This window comes from Pelobates fuscus, chromosome 12, assembly GCF_036172605.1.
Source record: "Pelobates fuscus isolate aPelFus1 chromosome 12, aPelFus1.pri, whole genome shotgun sequence".
Taxonomy (NCBI): Eukaryota; Metazoa; Chordata; class Amphibia; order Anura; family Pelobatidae; genus Pelobates; species Pelobates fuscus.
The window spans coordinates 19,573,230-19,591,009 of record NC_086328.1 but is presented as its reverse complement, the minus strand read 5'-3'; positions in this window follow the sequence as shown (position 1 = coordinate 19,591,009).

Below are 17,780 nucleotides of genomic sequence, written 5' to 3'. Positions count from 1 at the left end.
GATTTCATTAGAGCACTAGCTTGAGTGGGGTTGAAAGCAACATATTTAGGAGGGGCCCGTTCTCCCCGACCCTTGTGGCCAAAGGGGTCATCGATAGAACGATGAACTGAGGCCCACGGAGCAACCTCCGATGAGACATGGGACACCCTGTCCTCCTCGTCGTCATCGAATTCTATGATATTGGCTCTCTTGCGCGGTGCAGGGCCCGCGTGAGGTGAAAGGATCGGGGGTTGGGAAAGAGCCCCAGATGCAGGGGTGGCTAGCGAGTCATAACCTGGGGACAGGTAGTCACCGGGGATTACCGGCATCAGGGCTGAACTGGGGGCCGCCATATTGGAGGCGGGGAAAGGAGTTGCATTAGGATTAAGGGAAGAAGTGGCGGCCATGTTTGATATGGGCACTTCCGGGGCAGACGGAGCCGGACTGGGCATGACCGGAACCTGGGGAGTGGCTTGGGGAAAGGGAGGGTAACCGGGATAGGGCAGGGCCATGGGATATGGGAAGGGGTAGGGCCAGGCAGGGGAGGGCAGAAGAGTAGGGTGGGTAGGTACATTTAAGGAGGTAGGATATTGGACTGGGGCGGAGCTGGTTATGGGAGGAGACAGGACGGGATTGGTAGGGATGGATGCAGAAAGAGGAGTCGTAGCAAGGGAGGGAGGGGTGGTTAGTTGGGCGGATGCTGACGGGAGGGGATTAGCCATGGAGAGGGTTTGTAGGGAGGAAATGGCAGATGAGATGTTAGGATTAGGCATGGAAGGGAGCGTGGGGATGGATGAGGATGATGGGACTGTTAGAGACGGGGAAGGGGTAAAGAAAGATCCGTCAGAATTCAGGACCGGGCAGACAGGGGAGGTGATGGGATGGGATTCGGGAGGATCGGGAGTAGGGAACATAGTCAGCTGGCTATCACCTACTGCTGACTGAACCTTGGGGATAGACATCCCCTGGGCGCCATTTTGGGGCGCTGGCTGAGGGTAAACCCCAGCAACACAATTCTTATGATACACAAACAATTTCACACCTTTGTGATTTATCTCTTCCTCAACCCAACCTTCTAACTGAATAGCCTTCGCTACTCTGTACCATGCCTCAGCAGTCTTTAATAAGCCATTATCTGTAAGCTTGCCTTTCATTTCTGCCAGTAACTTGCGCCAACTTTCTGGTTGCAATCTTCCACATGTCGGTACAGCAATTTTACATACTTTTGCAATCTTTTCAACACCCTTAACCATCTCTTCACCCTCTCTGTTCTCTACTAAATCACATGCTAACCAGCCCTTGCTGGGCTTATCTAAATCCTGTCCCATAGTCCCTTTACCCCTATACCAGCGTCCTAGATATAGAGAGAGGGAGAGAAAACTGAACAAGAACGTCTACAATGCTCGACTGCCACCCGAGAACCGTGGGACTTTCTCAGGTGCGTCTTCCCAAAACGTAGACCAGTCACTGAATCCGCCTACCCGGGGTGGTAGACACGGATTGGAGCGAGGTGAGAAGTGTGTGACCAATCACTTCTCTTTTAAGAGGAATGGGAGTGGATAGTATAATAATATAGAAAGTGTAGAAAAGATGAAAGGCAAGGAAAAATCCTTAGAGACAGACACAGGAGTTCATGAGACTCCTCATTAAACATACAAGACAACAATACAGTTGAAATACAGTGCATGCATCACAGTTCAAATGAAATCAACAGTAATTCCTTTCCTTTACTCGTGTGCTTACTCCAAAGTCACCTCCCTCAACCCCGTAGTGTCTCCACTACCTGCAGCCGCGGAAAACAACTGACACCGGTCCGAATTCCGCCAGCCTCCCTCGACACAGCAGCCCACTAATGGTGTCTGCGCTACCCTCACCCTTGTAGTGCCCCTATGAAAACCCACTTTATAAGTCTCACTACTCCGTGGCGATGAAAACAGCAATGCCTGCCCGAATTCATCCACCACAAATAAGAAAAAATTGGAATGGCTCCAGCTCAGCGCTCAAAGCTGGAGGGTACCACCACTCTGCAAGCAGAGTAACATGCACAGAGAAGCTAGCTAGGCTATCAAAGTGACACAAGAAGGATCCCCAGGAAACTATGAGTCTACACAATCTCCACAGATCCAACACACCTCTTTTTCCCTACAGCCCCAGCCACGAGGCTCCTAAAAGAGTTAAACAGGAAAAGATGACCCCCCAGGAACACATCCACAGGTCAACCCCCCTTTTTCCCTACAACCACAGCACCGTGGTTCCTAAAAGGGGTAAAACAGGCAACAGGAGACCCAGGCAAATCCCCTCAGGTCCACCCCCCTTTATCCCAAAAGGGGTAAAATACAAACAGATAGACAGATATACTGAAGACCCAGGCAAGTCCCCTCAGGTCCACCCCCCTTTATCCCAAAAAGGGGAAAACAAGCAAGACAGAACCCCAGGCAAATCCCCTGCAGGTCCACCCCCCCCTTTATCTCAAAATGGGGAAACAGGCAAACAATTCAAACACACCCAGGCAACAGATAGACTAAAATGCAGGTAAACAAGTGAGTAACGAGGCACCGGGCAAGATATTACCTGTCTTTGATGTCCTCCCGGGAAGCAGTCACAGACACGTGGACGGGTCAATCAAAGGGGCCGGAACATACCGGTGGCTCTGCAGAAGTCTCTACCGTGTACCTGGAGGTGATCAATCTCCTTTCCTTCCCCCTGGATTCCTCCGTCCACCCTTGTCTTCCTTAGGACGGCTCACCGGCCGGACATAGCCCGATGCCCCACGTTGGGCGCCAAGTTGTTATGGTACTTTTTAGCAGTAAACCAAAATGTTTAAATGTCTATCTGTTCCTGTCCAAATTAATAAAATTGAATTGCGTATATACGCTGAAGTAATTAAGTCTGACACACAAGGTTCAGGTTAAAGTAACTTCGAGAAAATTTATTGGCAAGTGATTAAAAAGCGGACGCGCAGGTCCTTTTAAGAGACATTTGACGTCATTATTGATTATTAGAATATCAGCAAATAAACATCATTAATTGGATTAATTGTTAAGTGTCGGGATTAGTGTCCACCTATCAATATTATTAATTGGCTCAAAAACTAAGTGGTTAGTCCCGTGTCCACCCACCAAGAGGTGGGATTGTTCTGGACACGGGTGGGGGACAAGGGGGTCTTGGGCGTCATTTTACACGGTCGGTGATCTCAGGCCTCGTGGCCAGGTGCAAGGTCTCTTATGAATAGAACATTTCATTACTACTGTGTTCTCATGGCCTTCAAATTATACTATGTTGCAGGTTTAAGGAAAAGTCAGCAATTCCTGTGTTAATCATGTCTTTATAGAAAATACAGTCTTTGTCTATTGTATTAGATGTGCTGGGAAATTCTGTCATGTAAGGTAGTTTTAAAATGAACAAGTTAGGTTATGAGGACAAAATGGAGGATTGAAGAAGTCAGGTTAGGAGGACAAAATGGAGGATTGTCACAGTATAAAGTTAAAATGGAGTTAGTGCAATAATTCAATACAAGTACAATAAAGATTTTTAATAATCCCACATCACTACTTACGTTAGTCCGGCCATTCTAAGGTCCGGTATACGTATCTGGCTACTGTTTGTACTCTGCGTGTTGGATCCCTGTCCCGATCCTGACATTACGACAGGGCCAATGGATCCTGCGAGTACAAACAGTCAGCTTGCCTCTCCTGATCCTAGGTTTGAAGCCATGGATCACAGAATGGATCAGATGGCGCTTGCGCTACAGGCTCTATTATCTCGTGCCAATAACCCACCAGAGGAGATACGTAATACCTCTGTTTCTCCTGTCGGTTCAGGTCTAGAGGTAGCCACAGTGGGTGCTTCTTCTCGCATTACCCCCCCAGTACGCTATGGTGGGGCTCCTGAGAAGTGTCGTGGTTTCTTAAACCAAATTAGTATCCATTTTGAATTGCAACCTCGCTCTTATCCTACAGATAGGGCAAAGGTAGGATTTATTATCACCCTACTTATTGAGAAAGCTCTGAGATGGGCCAACCCATTATGGGAGAACGATAACCCATTAGTTTATAACTATAACGCCTTTGTAGCTGCTTTTAGAAGAACATTTGACCCTCCAGGTAGAAAGGTTAATGCAGCCAGATTACTGTTGCGTCTGAGACAGGAGAACCAAACACTGGTGGATTATGCACTAGAGTTCAGGTCTCTGGCGTCAGAGGTCAAGTGGAATGAGCAGGCGTATATGGATGTATTTTTGAATGGCTTATCTGAAGTAATCCTTGATGAGGTTGCTACCAGAGAACTCCCTGAGAATTTAGAGGATTTAATTTCGTTCATCTCTCGTATAGATGAACGTTTAAGAGAGAGACAGAACACTCGAGAGAGGAACCGGAGACCTTCTTTTAGGTTAGCCCCCGCTTTTCCAAGTCCTGACTCCACGGTATCTTTGCTTCCTAAACCTATGCAGATAGGGTATACCCGCCTCTCTGAGGAGGAAAGACAGTACAGGAGAAGAGAGGGTTTGTGTATGTATTGTGGAGCTAAGGGTCATTTACTCTCGAACTGTTCTAACCGCCCGGGAAACGCTCGCACCTAAGTCTCTCTAGAGGACAGGCCTTGGGTGTTTCTATTTTGTCCTCTACTCCTAATTATAAAGATCACAGGCTTCTGCTACCAGTTTCCTTAACTTGCGGGGGGGAAGTAGTAAGGGCTATGGCTTTGATAGATTCTGGTGCTGCTGAGAATTTTATCGACCAAGCCTTTGCTAGTAAAAACAATTTCCCATCCCAGCTAAGGGAGACACCCTTGGCCGTTGAGGCCATAGATGGTAGACCACTATTAGACCCTGTACTAGACATCTTTCGTGAGACCATACCCATTGAGTTAAATGTTGGTATCCTACACGTGGAGAATTTATCTCTTCTGCTCATTTCGTCTCCTTCCGTTCCCATAGTTCTGGGGTACCCATGGTTGAAAGAACATAACCCTATTATTGATTGGGAGTTAGGGGAGATACTCTCGTGGGGCCAGGGCTGCCAGGATTGGTGTCTGTGCAAAGTTTCTCCATTAGCTAATATTAACATACAGGAGAATCCTACTCAGTCCACAGAAAGACAAATACCAGACCTTTACCTAGACTTAAGGGCAGTGTTTGACAAGAAGAATGCCGATTCTTTGCCACCACACAGGTCATTTGACTGTAAAATTAAGCTTCTACCCGGGACTATGCCTCCGAGGGGCCATGTATATCCTTTGTCTGTTCAGGAAAACTCGGTTCTAGAGGAGTATATTCAGGAGAATTTAGAAAAGGGATTCATCAGGAGGTCTTCTTCTCCGGCCGGGGCGGGGTTCTTTTTCATTAAGAAGAAGGATGGCACGCTGAGACCTTGTATCGATTACCGAGGCTTGAATAAAATAACTGTCAGAAATGCCTATCCTATCCCACTGATTACCGAGTTATTTGATCGTCTTAAGGGCTCCAAAATCTTCACCAAGTTAGATCTCAGAGGGGCTTACAATTTGGTGAGAATCCAGCAAGGTCACGAGTGGATGACGGCATTCAATACCCGGTATGGCCATTACGAATACACTTTTATGCCATTTGGACTATGCAATGCTCCTGCAGTATTTCAAGAGTTGATTAATGAGGTACTTAGGGAGTTTCAGCATGATTGTGTTATTGTTTACCTGGACGACATACTAATACACTCTAAGGAGATTGAGACTCACCATAGACAGGTCAGAAAGGTGTTACACAAACTTCTGCAACATGGTCTATACTGCAAATTGGAAAAGTGCAGTTTTGATCAGTCTCAGGTAGACTTTCTTGGGTACGTGATTTCTGGGGAAGGTTTTAAAATGGATCCTGGTAAACTCCAATCTATTTTAGACTGGCCTTTGCCCAAAGGACTCAAGGCTATCCAAAGGTTTATTGGTTTTTCCAACTACTATAGGCGCTTCATTAAGGGTTACTCCTCTATCATTGCGCCTATTACCAATATGACCAAACAAGGGGCTGATACTAAGTTCTGGTCTGAGGAAGCTCTTGGTGCTTTTAAGACTCTCAAGGACCTTTTTGCCTCAGCTCCCATTCTAGTTCATCCTGATACGACTCTGCCTTTCTTGCTCGAGGTCGATGCTTCTGAGACAGGAGTTGGGGCTGTTCTGTCTCAAAGGTTAGGGGTGGATAAACCGTTACACCCTTGTGGTTTCTTCTCCAAAAAATTTTCTGGGCCTGAGAGCAGATATGACATCGGGGAGAGGGAACTGTTAGCGGTCATTAAGGCTTTAAAGGAGTGGAGACATTTACTGGAAGGGACACTACACCCTGTTACTATCCTAACGGATCATAAGAACTTGTCTTATATTGGGGAGGCTAAGCGCTTGTCCGCCAGGCAGGCTCGCTGGGCTTTGTTCCTCACTCACTTTAATTATGTACTTACGTATAGACCTGGTTCTAAGAACTCTAAAGCCGATGCTTTGTCTCGTCAATATGAACCATCCACTATAACTGAACCACTTCTGTCCTCCATAGTTCCTAAGGGGAATATCATCGCGAACATGAATCTCAGGATTCACTCTCCATTGCTTTCTGAGATCATGAAGTTTCAGCATTTGGCACCCAAACAGACTCCTGGGGATCGACACTTCGTTCCTGCCGCTCTCCAACTGGAGGTGCTACGCTGTTTCCATAACAGCAAGGTGGCTGGGCATCCTGGCATCCGCAAGACTTATGCGCTGGTCTCTAAAGATTTTTGGTGGCCTGACTTACGCAAGGATATTAAAGAATTCATCGGGGCATGTGAAGTTTGTACCAAGACCAAGCTACCCCATTCGCTTCCATGCGGATTTCTGCACCCTTTAGAGGTTCCTGAAAAGCCTTGGTCCTGCCTGGCAATGGACTTCATTGTTGATTTGCCTATCTCTAAAAAGCAGACTGTCATCCTCACTGTGGTAGACAGATTTACTAAAATGGCTCACTTCATTCCCTTACCTAAACTCCCATCTTCGCCCGAATTAGCGGAGATATTCGCCAGGGAGATTTTCCGTTTGCATGGGATACCTTCCCAAATTGTCTCTGACAGAGGCTGCCAATTTGTTTCACGTTTTTGGAGATCATTCTGCTCCCAACTAGGCATCAAATTGAATTTCTCCTCTGCCTATCATCCTCAGTCCAATGGAGCTGCTGAACGCACTAACCAAAAAGTTGAACAATATTTACGTTGTTTCGTTTCAGAACACCAGGACGATTGGGTCAGTTTGATTCCTTGGGCGGAGTTTGCACATAACAATCTCATTTGTGATTCTACGCATTCTAGCCCTTTTTTCTTGAATTATGGCTTTCATCCTTCCATCCTTCCTTCGGAGTCTTCTTCTCAAGGGATACCGTCGGTGGATGTTCATGTTGCCAATTTAAGAGAGTTGTGGGATCAAACTCGACAAATCCTTCTGCACAATTCTACGCTGGTTAAAAAACACGCTGACAAACGTAGAAGGGCAGCACCGGTGTTTGTTCCAGGCGATAGAGTATGGTTAAGTACTAGAAACATTCGGTTAAAAGTGCCGTCCATGAAGTTTGCTCCTCGATATATTGGACCTTACAGGGTACTGTCTCAAATTAACCCAGTTGCGTATCGTTTAGCGTTGCCTAATTCCTTACGCATTCCTAATTCATTTCATGTTTCCTTGCTAAAACCATTAATATGTAACAGGTTCTCCTCCACGATCGCCCCTCCCCGCTCAGTTCAGGTGGAGGGTCAGGAGGAGTATGAGGTCAATTCCATCGTTGATTCTCGAATCTCCCGGGGGAAACTGCAATATCTGGTCGATTGGAAGGGTTATGGTCCTGAGGAGAGAAGTTGGGTACCTCAGGAGGAGGTGCATGCTCCCCGTCTCCGCAGGGCGTTTCACTCTCAATTCCCTTCTCGCCCTGGTGTATTCCGCCCGGTGGGCGTATCTGAGAGGGGGGGTACTGTCAGGGTACCTGCGGTCTCTACCTCCGAAAGAGGTAGAGACTTAGCTGTTCCTCCATCCAGACGGCCTGATGGCTCCCTTTCCCACGGTTTATCCGGTCATGCAAGGCCGGCCGCGAGGGAGTGACTGCCTTTTACAGCATCTAGGCAGGAAGTTGTCATCAGGACACTCCTCCGGAACGACCTGTCACTCAATTGCTGCAGGACCAATCAGGACGCCTCGGAGGCGTGGTTACTGCTCTGAACAGGGTATTTAACAGAGCTTCTTTCATTAGCTCAATGCCCTGTCGTGGTTCTAGCTTGTTCTAGTCACTCAGTGCTTGTGTATTCTATTATCCCTTTTGGTTTTGACCCGGCTTGTTTACCTTACTCTGCTTATCTCTGTTACCCTTGATTCGGCTTGTCTCTCGCTTACCTGTCTTCTGTTACCCTCGACCTCGGCTTGTCTTTGACCATTCTATACTGTACTACTTACGTTAGTCCGGCCATTCTAAGGTCCGGTATACGTATCTGGCTACTGTTTGTACTCTGCGTGTTGGATCCCTGTCCCGATCCTGACACGGGGGAGCAGAGGCAAAACAGCCAGCTCCGTCTGCGGCCGCCAAAAGAGCTCCCCCTGCGGCCGCCAAAAGAGCTCCCCCTGCGGCCGCCAAAAGAGCTCCCCCTGCGGCCGCCAAAAGAGCTCCCTCTGCGGCCGCAGGTGAGCCAGCTGCCTGCCTGGCCCCAGGTGCCGACGGCCCACCAGAACAGCCAGCTCCCCCATGCGGCCACCATCAGACTGAGCTCCCCATGCGGCCGCCAGCACAAAGGTAGAAATGATGTGTGTCAGTGTGAGTGTATGTGTGTGTGTCTGTGTCATGGTGTGTGTGTCTGTCTGTGTCATGGTGTGTGTGTGTCTGTCTGTGTCATTGTGTGTGTGTGTCTGTCTGTGTCATGGTGTGTGTGTGTGTGTCTGTGTCACGGTCTCTCTGTGTCGTGGTGTGTGTGTCATGGTGTGTGTGTGTGTCTGTGTCATGTAATGTGGGTCTGTGTCACAGTGTGTGTGTGTGTTTGTGTCATGGTCTGTCTGTGTTATGGTGTGTCTTTTTAAGGTGTGTGTCTGTCATGGTATGTGTATGTGTGTATGTATGTGTGTTTTTACTCACCTTTTTTTTCCCCCACGTCGTGCTGGTCTCCCCTTGACTGGCCCTGCCTCTATGGCTGAGATCATCAAGCTTGATGATCTCAGCCAATCCGCACTGACACAGAAAGCACTTCTAGTGACCGTCTGAGTGTCTGTCACTAGGAAGCAATGTAAACACTGCCTTTTCTCTAAAAAGTCAGTGTTTACATTGAAAAGCCTGCAGGGACAGGCTATAGACACCAGACACTACATTAAGCTGTGTGTGTGTGTGTGTGCGCGCCTGCTAGTGAGTGGGCTTGCTTGTGTGTGTGTGTGTGTGTGTGTGTGTGTGTGTGTGCCTGCTACTGAGTGAGCTTGTGTTTTTATGTCAATAACCTTATGTATATCAGTGAGATTGTTTGTCTATGAGGCTGTGTATCAATCAGCTTGTGTCAGTGAGATTGTCTGTGTCTGCATGTGAGTATGCTTACTGTATAATTAAAAATGTTACTCTGAAAGGACCAATATTTTATATTGGAAAAAGCAATATATATATATATATATATATATATATATATATATATATATATATATATACAGTTGCAAGAAAAAGTATGTGAACCCTTTGGAATGATATGGATTTCTGCACAGTCTGCTTAAACTAATAACACACAAAGAATTAAATGTTGCCATGTTTTTATTGAACACACCATGTAAACATTGACAGTGCAGGTGGAAAAAGTATGTGAACCCCTAGACTAATGACATCTCCAAGAGCTAATTGGAGTGAGATGTCAGCCAACTGGAGTCCAATCAATGAGATGAGATTGGAGGTGTTGGTTACAGCTGCCCTGCCCTATAAAAAACACACACCAGTTCTGGGATTGCTTTTCACAAGAAGCATTGCCTGATGTGAATGATGCCTCGCACAAAAGAGCTCTCAGAAGACCTACGATTAAGAATTGTTGACTTGCATAAAGCTGGAAAGGGTTATAAAAGTATCTCCAAAAGCCTTGCTGTTCATCAGTCCACGGTAAGACAAATTGTCTATAAATGGAGAAAGTTCAGCACTACTGCTACTCTCCCTAGGATGACTAGATGACTGCAAGAGCACAGACTGCTCAATGAGTTGAAGAAGAATCCTAGACCTAGAGTGTCAGCTAAAGACTTACAAAAGTCACTGGCAAATGCTAACATCCCTGTTAGCGAATCTACAATACATAAAACACTAAACAAGAATGGATTCATGGGACGATACCACAGAGGAAGTCACTGCTGTCCAAACAAAACATTGCTGCACGTTTACAGTTTGCACAAGAGCACCTGGATGTTCCACAGCAGTACTGGCAAAATATTCTGTGGACAGATGAAACCATAGTTGAGTTGTTTGGACGAAACACACAAAACTATGTTTGGCGAAAAAGAGCCACAGCACACCAACATCAAAACCTCATCCCAACTTGAAGTATGGTGGTGGGGGCATTATGGTTTGGGGCTGCTTTGCTGCGTCAGGGCCTGGACGGATTGCTATCATTGAAGGAAAAATTAATTCCCAAGTTTATCAAGACATTTTGCAGGAGAACTTAAGGCCATCTGTCTACCAGCTGAAGCTTAACAGAAGATGGGTGTTGCAACAGGACAGTGACCCAAAGCATAGAAGTAAATCAACAACAGAATGACTTAAACAGAAGAAAATACGCCTTCTGAAGTGGCCCAGTTGGAGTCCTGACCTCAACCCGATTGAGATGCTGTGGCATGACCTCAAGAAAGCGATTCACACCAGACATCCCAAGAATATTGCTGAACTGAAACAGTTCTGTAAAGAGGAATGGTCAAGAATTACTCCTGACCGTTGTGCACGTCGGATCTGCAACTACAGGAAACGTTTGGTTGAAGTTATTGCTGCCAAAGGAGGTTTAACCAGTTATTAAATCCAAGGGTTCACATACTTTTTCCACCTGCACTGTGATCGTTTACATGGTGTGTTCAATAAAAACATGGCAACATTTCATGCTTTGTGTGTTATTAGTTTAAACAGACTGTGATTGTCTATTGTTGTGACTTGGATGATGATCAGATCACATTTTATGACCAATTTGTGCAGAAATCCATATCATTCCAAAGGGTTCACATACTTTTTCTTGCAACTGTATATATATCAATCATCTAGGGTGGCAAGACATAGCCTTACATATTACATGCGACAATACATGGCGCCATGACTTATGGGGCTGGCATAGATTTTTTTTCCAGGGCTGCTTTGGAATCCCCAGTCCGGCCCTGTACACATGATGATCATCAGAGGAGCCTTATTAAAGGTACGAGGCCTTTGGAGATTACAGACCATGTTTATGCTACTGTTTCTGAATACACAGTATGTACCCAACTTATTTTTTGGTAAATATGCCTATTACACACTTATATCTGATAATATGGACTTAGCAATGGTAGATGTGTGTATTGATAGTCAACATAAGAAAAGACAGGTGAGTTTGGTGAATTTAGAAATACATTCTTCCAATATGAAATAAGGTGAGGAGCTATGGGCTTCTCAGAAAAAAATAAGACGATGCAGTATAATTTTCGTTTTACAGCTTGCTTGCTTGCTTGCTTAAAACCACGACACAGTGCTGAGAGATTTATTGCATACAGTGCTGCACATTCTCATATGAAAAGTATGATTATGAGACTACAGCAGTCAATATAGGATAGTAAATAAGTCTGTTTCAACACTACCTAAACCCTTACATCTATGTTAAACATTTTTCAGTGATAGATATATTGAGAAATATTTTCTTCTGGCATTGAATGTGACGAAAGGTCGTACTGAAGGTTCCATTGTAATGCTGTTATTTAATCTGTATACCGCATTTCAGAAGATATAGAGAGAGATAAAATAGCTATTATATAATATAATTATTCCACATATAAAGCAACAACGTCTTCTGCTGAGCCTTGTGAAAATAAAACAGCTTTAGGCATACAGGAACGAGGGGGTCTTGTCAATAGAGCTCACGCTCTAATTTAATAAATGATTGAGTAGGTTGGTCTAGTTCATTAGCAAGAAAAGAAGACAGAACAGCAGATATACAGTCTGTCTCCAACTATAATTAATACCATAAATTTGTTATCAAAGACCTGTTATCCATCCACCGACCAGTGGGAGCAAAAATGAAAAAGGAACGATTACCGTTTTTTACGTAATAAAGTCTGTCCAATAAAATCCAATATTAAAAAGCAAAAGATCTACAGACATAAAATGGAAGCATCCGTTAAATAATATTGTGTACCCTGCTGGTTTAGTGTGTTTTATATTGCACTCAGAAAATTGTAGAAAGAGAGAGCATGTCTCCCACATAAGGGTATAACCTTCTCTGTTCATGTGCGTAGAAATAAAAGGAAAACAATATATAGTGTGTTGTGTACCTTTTAAAAAGTATTACAACTTTAACAAATAAACGCACTTACAAGATGTACAAAATTAAAGATACATATCACCATTTTTGGTACAGAAAACAATCCCATGCTCTGCAATTCCTATGATATCTTCAGGGACGAAGTTTGATAAAATGATAATATATGAATATTTTATATATCATTTATTTGACCACACATGGCAAAGGCACGCAAATTATAGGTTTGCAACGTATTTATCAATATGTTTGCTTTTTTCCTGCTTGGTTTAAGTAGCTGTGTGAGAGCCGTTTCCCCTGCATTCGAAGGATACTGAGAGTGAGCAATATACATTATCTAAAGTAAGGTGAGTCTGCTAATTCAGGTTGTTGGCCAAACCAAGAAGATACACTCCCGCAGCTACAAACCGGCAAAGCTGGCTGCAAAAATCTCCATCAATTTCCAGCTTTTAGTGGATCGTAATGATAGATTTGGGAATGCCTTCTATGTTTAAGTCATGACACTGTATAACGGCAAAAAGTAAGGGATAGAAAAGGGAAATAAAGAAGTTATGAATTGACTGTGTTTATGAGTTTGTTTTATTTTTGTTTAATCCAACGAATAAAAAAGTTATTAATTGTGCATCTTATTTAATGATAAATTATTATACCTTTTTTGTTTAGATGTTAGTAATAACATTTTCAATCCTATTACAACTACATTCTAAGAAGGCACAACATGGCATTTCATGCAAATTAGCTTCCACAATCCAGTGATTTGTATAACATCTCAGGCACTCTCCCTGCACAAAATCTCAGGTTAGCCTTAATTAAGTTACTCTGTACCCAACTTCCCAAGCTTTCAGCAACAGGCATGAGTGTTCTTATAAGAAGCAGAAAAACTGTGAACACAGATAATTTAATATACTCCATTGCCCATTTAATTCGGCAGAGGTACTTTGATTTTATATACACTTCTGCTAGCTATTTAACAAAACCATGAAAATTAATCGTTTTTACTAAAATAAGCACGCTCTATAACGTCAAGCATAGACATTTTTAATTTCCACTTTAGAAAAAGTTGCTGGTTGAGCTTTAGATAAAACAATACTAATTAAAATGTATTATTAAAAGTAATTTGCATATTTAAGTAAAATACCATTTTAACCATAAACATTTATAAACAATTATTCCGGGTTTAACTTTGCAAAAAAGTGAGGATGTTGATATATTATCCTAATGTGTTTTGTACCCCACCTTATAGACTGTAAGCTCGTTCCTATATACTGTAAGCTTGTTTGAGCAGGGTCCTCTTTAACCTATTGTTCCTGTAAGTTTTCTTGTAATTGTCCTATTTATAGTTAAATCCTCCCTATCATAATAGTGTAAAGTGCAACGGAATCTGTTGGCGCAATATAAATGGCAATAATAATAATAATTATTATTATTATTATTATTATTGCAAACAATGTTGATAGATTTAGAGTAATGATGTTAACTACATGCCACCTTATACAAGGCCATAATATCACAATCCAGGTTTGTACGTACTCTCTAATATTGTATTATGTAAGGGTGTTTTAGACACTCGATATAAAAAACAGAAGTAGATATAAAAGAATTATTTATAACCTCATATAACAATCTTTCTTATCCTGGTGTCTGTGGCAGGACTGTCACTGATTCAAGGAAGCATCAGATCTCATTAACTCTAAGGCAGCCACTACAGCCAACCGCTAACAAAAACGCAATGGCTTTTTCTGTACTATAAAACCTTTTTGAATTACGTTTTAAGTAGAGCCCGTTTGCACCGAGCTCTTTTTTTCCCCATTACCCCTTCTGTTCGGAATGACAGCTAAGCAAATTGAGATAGAATCAGCACTGTTATTATATTATCCCAATATATTTGCGTTCTGGGGCGAGATATTGGCTTATAGTTACAAACCTGCACATGGGTTGAGGGAAGAGAAGTAAGGCAGTACATTTCGTATTCTTATTATTCAGGGGTTCTGCAAATCATTCCTCACCTTTATATTGTCCCCTGCCCTATGCGTCAGGGGATGGGAGAGGCCAAGGACAGTTTGAGCAACTTCTCTCTTATTCCTCCAAATGGAGAGGGAACAAACCATTCCTTAAAAACCTAGATTTGCTACGAGTCTTTATGGACAGATATTCCATAGACCCTATTCATTATTTAGGAGCATGCATTAGGTTACCTGTCAAAATGAGGGTGCATTGCAAGCAGCGGTAGTTTTATGCAATGTATAATATTTTGTAACTAAAAACCTTACACTTTCCCTGGGATTAATAATTCTATAAACTTTATAAGCATTAAAAAGCTCATCTAGTGGAGCATATATTTATATATATATATATATATACAATAAATACACCCCATGTTTCATATATATATATATATATATATATATATATATATATATGAACATTTCTAAACGTGCTCTTTTTGTATCAACACAAGTTGAAGCATTGCCGTTAGCATTATTTGTACCAATTTGTTTTGCCATGTTCCATTTGTGACGTTGTTGTCCCATGTACCATACTGGGTACATTGTTTCTAAATCAATAAATATGTACAGTTTCAATTCTCATTAAGAAAAACAAACAAAATAAAGTGGTGGCAATTGCAGGATTTCGTTCGGCGGTGTTATTTTCACTTGTTCTTAAGTAAAACTACAAATAGGTTCTCAGCCTACTCAGAAGAAATGTATTTCCGCTCCCCAATCCTAATTGAATGAATGGATTCTTTGTATTTAAAACCACTAAGTGCCTCTTCAGATTCAAACTCTGTGTGTACACAATAACGCAACATGTTTCGATGGTAGGAAGGCAAATGAGACTAGTTCCTACTATTGAGAATATATGTGATTAGACCCTTGCTTTCTTTGCGTGAAATCGCCCACTCCAAGTACACTTCACTCGGCGTAATAAATCCTAATCACTGTGCTCCATTAATTCTGTTTTTCAGCACTGGGCTTTAACAGTAATTAGGACATGGCTACGTTTCCGTGGCTGCTTTTGTACCTTACTAATTGGTGAGATATTTCACAGTCCCCTATCTTCTATTTTTTATTTTTTATTTTTTTTATTTGCATTTTATAATATCAACATGCATTGCAGTGTTTAGTACAACAAGGCATCAATTCACGTAATGACAATTTTGTTCAGTTGTTGCGCAATTCTTACAATATATTTTGTGCTTTTCGAACAAGTTGATACTTTAACTTTTGTTAACAATAACGTGTTAATGAAGGGAAGGTAGGAGAGAGGGGAGGGGGGGGGAAAGGAGAGTTTAGGGGTAAAGTTGTGTTCACCAGAAACTTGACATTTGTTGCGTAGTTGTCATTGCAAATTGTAGAATCACATTTAGTGTAGGTTGCGTGGTTACCTTATGTTACTCTCAGTAATTACATTCATCTGGTTGCTATGTGGCTAGAGCTACGTACTTATGGTCACAGCTGATGGAGTTGCGTTTTTGTCTCGTATTGATGGGTGGATTTGCATATTGCTAGCTCAGGGTTTCAGCCCTGTGAGGTGGCGAGGTATTTCTCCCATAGTTCCCAAGCTATAGTTATGGCTGGCTTCGGTTGTGCGGTACTCCTTGCCATTTTTTCGTATAGTTTTGAGAGTTCTATCGCAGCAATGCATTTGGCTATTTTTGGTGGGCATGGGTCCCGCCAGTGTCTGCTAATCGTTTGGAGGGCTGCAACTATGATTTGATAAATAAGATATTGGTGGGCTTTTGTGAGGCCATTTGGAAATAGTTGCAACAGGAAAACTTCTGGGGTTCGCTGGAGGAGGACTCCTGTGCAAGCCTGTATTACATGGATTACGTCTGTCCAATATTGCTGCATTATTGGGCAAGACCACCATATGTGGAGCATGGTTCCTTTGTCCCCCATGCAGCGCCAACATGAGTCCGGTATGGTGGGGTTACCTTTGTTAAGCCTTACTGGTACCATGTACCACCTGTACAGAATTTTGCGCATTATTTCCATATGGGAAGTGCACAGGGAAAGATTCTTATGTGCCCGGAGTATTTGGCCCCATTGGCCCTCAGTGATGTGGACTCTGAGTTCTCGGTTCCAAGCTTTTATAAACGTGGGGACATGAGGACCTTCGTTGGCGCTAAGCATGGCATAGACCGTGGAAATCAGTTTTCTCCGTGGTCTCAGTTTAAGACATATTTTTTCTACCTCCGTCAGCTGTAGACCATTTACACTGTTGTACGAGCATATTGTTTGGGTCCTAAACCATGACAAAAGCTGTCTGTGCGAAAATTGTGCTGTGTCTGGTAGTTTATATTGTTTTTGAAGTTCCGCAAATGGTTTCAGTGTGGGGCCCTGATATATGTGAAAAAGATGTGTGATATTGTGGCTGTGCCACAGCCTGATGTTGAAGCCTGGTATTGCTAAAGACACCGATGCCAAAGGCATTGCTAGGGAGACGCCCCCTTTCAGGAGATGTGCATCCCCGAATTTGTCCCAAGTTTGTAGCGTAAGCTGTGTTGTGGGAAGGGTATCCTTATGTTTAGGCCTAAATTTCCTAGACATCCAGGCCAGGGTCGGTAGTGTGAAGCCATTAGTATAGGCTGCTTCTATTTGCACCCATTGTGGGGGATTGGGGTCACCACTAGTAGCTAACACTTGGCCTATGACGGCTGCTTTATAATAGTTGGTTAAGTTCGGTAGGCCCATACCTCCCAATGGGAACGTTTTATAAAGGGTAGATTTGGCAATCCTCGGTTTTGTACCATTCCAAATAAATGAGTTGATTACTGATTGCGCTTCGCGTAGGTAACTGGTAGGGACCGCTAGTGGGATAGTTCTGAATAAGTATTGTAGTCTTGGAAGAAGCAGCATTTTTGCAGCAGCTATTCTACCCGCCCAAGAGACAAATTTCCCCTTCCAACTGTGTATGAGGTTTTTGAGTTCTATGAGTAGCGGGTTGTAGTTGGCTTTGTGTATGCCTGCTAACGTTTTTGTTATTGCTACCCCTAGGAATTTGAGATTATCCGTTCGCCATTCGTATGCGAACATCTTTTTAAGAGTGCCCAGCTCCGGTTGTGGAATGTTTATGCCCATTGCTTGTGTTTTGGAGATATTCAATTTGTAATACGAGCAGTTGCCATATTGGCGGATTAGGTGGTGTAGTGCAGGTAACGAATTTTGGGGGTTCTGTAGCGTGAGGAGGATGTCATCTGCAAATAACGTTATTTTGTGTTCTGTGTTTCTAACTTTGATTCCCTGTATTTGGGGGTTGTTCCTGATCAAGTGTGTAAGGGGTTCCAGGGCCAGGATGTACAGTATTGGGGACAGGGGGCAGCCTTGTCGT